At 38.5% G+C, this 2,356-nt stretch overlaps 1 protein-coding gene across 1 annotated transcript in view; it reads right to left on the reverse strand.

Annotated features, from left to right (window-relative positions):
• LOC106867611 (coiled-coil domain-containing protein 102A) overlaps nt 1-435 on the reverse strand; it is a 20,724-nt gene extending 20,289 nt beyond the window's left edge. The window contains exon 1 of the mRNA XM_052975022.1: nt 239-435. The gene's annotated coding sequence lies outside the window, so the exon portion shown is untranslated. The remainder of the gene's footprint in view (nt 1-238) is intronic.
• Between the last annotated feature and the right edge of the window lie 1,921 nt (nt 436-2,356).

The raw sequence follows: 2,356 nt of genomic DNA on the forward strand, positions 1-2,356 counted from the left end.
ATATATATATATATATATATATAGCGCGGAAGTGTGTTCGGGACATTTGGACATCAAGTGTGAGAATTATCGATCAATGGGTATGGATGGATTGGAGAGGAAATGAAAAGAGTGGAATCTATATTTGCCAGTCTAGTGACAATGCAGACGAAACAGTGTCCGTCGAAGGACGAGGTAAAGTAATAATTAGGTATAACAGATGGCAAAGAGGAAATCGATGGGAAGATTGTCGACATACCAGCGTAGTTAACTTTCTGATCAGGCTACAGACTGTAATGAGGGTCCCATTGGAAATGTGCAGCGACAGTAATATGAAGAAATGAGAGAGAAACTACACGATGTTCAGTCCTACTGGTAGCACTCGGCTTTTTTGTTGTCACAGTTTCATCAGAGACTCTGTACGGTTATCTACCCTTTAGCTAACACGATTCGACTACAGGTGGCAGCAGCAGTGGAGGTATATCTACAACTGGACCACACCCCTCCCTCCACCTCCTCTGTACTGCTGAGGTTGGTGATTCCTCTTGTAGCGTGGTTTTAGCACCAGAATCTTGCTGTCATCGCATCTCGATCACAACGTATAGATAGTTATTCGTGTTACAAGATGGGAGAATTTAGTTATTAAAAAAAAAAAGCCATTTGTGTTGGGTCACTCCCTCGCCCCACCACCACCACCACCACCCACACATTCACCGAGAACGAAGAACCCTGTAATGTTTTTACTTTCTTTTATTTTTCTCCCCGAGTTCAATTTCGCCCCTAATAAAACTTCGTCTTTTCATCCCTGGGATGATGGTAACGTAGAATACATGCTAATAATATGCTGACATAATTCAAGCTACATTTTAACCCTTCAGAAATTGACTTTTTATCTAAAAAGCCCAGTGCTTGCAGTAGACTCTCCCAAACGTACATTAGTTCGATTAATTAACATCATCGATCGAAGTGATAGTCAAAAGAGCCCTGTTAGGGGTGTTTAAAGTCGAAAACTTACAAGCATGGGAGATAACTTCGTTAAGATCAGTCAATCGATAGTTCTGTGAGACAAAGACGAGACAGTTGTCCTTTAAGTGAACTGGCGAAAGCATCCGACATGTTTCAGTCTTATTAGACCTCCTCAGCGAAGCGTATTCTACTCAGTTAAGAAGTTGGAGAGTAATCACTATATATATAAATGGAAAGAATGTAATGGTATTGTTCATAAATATCAACTAAATGGCTGCATAGAAAATATCTCAGGCGAACATTCTGTATTCTTGATGTACCTGTAGAGGGTCTCACATATGTAATAGAGTGAGTTGAAAAACTTCGCCGAGATTACCCATGCAATTAGTTAGCAAAACTCCCTCAACTGATACTTAAAGATCTAAAAGAAAAAAGAAGCAAGGAATGAGGAGATAACTCCTAGAAAATCAATCAACTGAAATTTGACATGTCTCCCCCCACCTCCCCCATTTTATGCCAAAATTTGAAACCAGTATCTACAGAAAGCAACACATCCCAGTCATCGTGACCACCACTCCTGCTCCACCATTTCCTGCTATAAACGGAATGCATTGATATTCTATTTGTGTGTCAGCATCACACTTCTTCATTCCACTGGATTGGTTAATTAATTAATTATATTTAAGTGTGACATTGAGGTATTCTCTGCTGAGAATACGCTGTCCAACATGGATTATGAAGTCGATGGCTTCTTTCTTGCCCTGCTTGTGTCAGACTCATGGCAGATACCAGCCACCACTGCATTGCTTCCAGTCATGTCTGCACAAGCCGTGCTTAGCCATCATCATTGCACTGAACAACACAACCACAGTTTGTTGTGGCATGGACACTGATTGTAGAAGGGAGACTTGCAAACATCACTCTTGACATGCATGCTTGTGTATGTGCTTGTATGTGTGTGTTCGCATGTGTGCATGAATGCGTGTTTATACACACTCAAGTACATATACATAACATACATACCGATATATATATATATATATATATATATATATATATATAGACTAATAGAATAAGCACTAGACTTACAATGAATAAGTCCTGGGGTCAATTTGTTTGGCTAAAGGTGGTGCTCTAACTTGGCCACAGTCAAATGACTGAAATAAATAAAAGAGTATAAATATATGTATATATATATATATATACTTTATTTAAAAGCAGCAGAAATATAACAAAAAACCGTTACTCTGAGTTTCACGTTCCCGTTCATCGGACAGTTTTGTTGCACATTTCATGTGCTTACTCCTGTATATATATATATATATATGTGTGTGTGTGTGTGTATGTATATATATATATATATATATATATGTATATATATATATAGCGGACGTTAAACGATGATGATGAT

The sequence above is a fragment of the Octopus bimaculoides genome, chromosome 20, assembly GCF_001194135.2.
Source record: "Octopus bimaculoides isolate UCB-OBI-ISO-001 chromosome 20, ASM119413v2, whole genome shotgun sequence".
Taxonomy (NCBI): domain Eukaryota; kingdom Metazoa; phylum Mollusca; class Cephalopoda; order Octopoda; family Octopodidae; genus Octopus; species Octopus bimaculoides.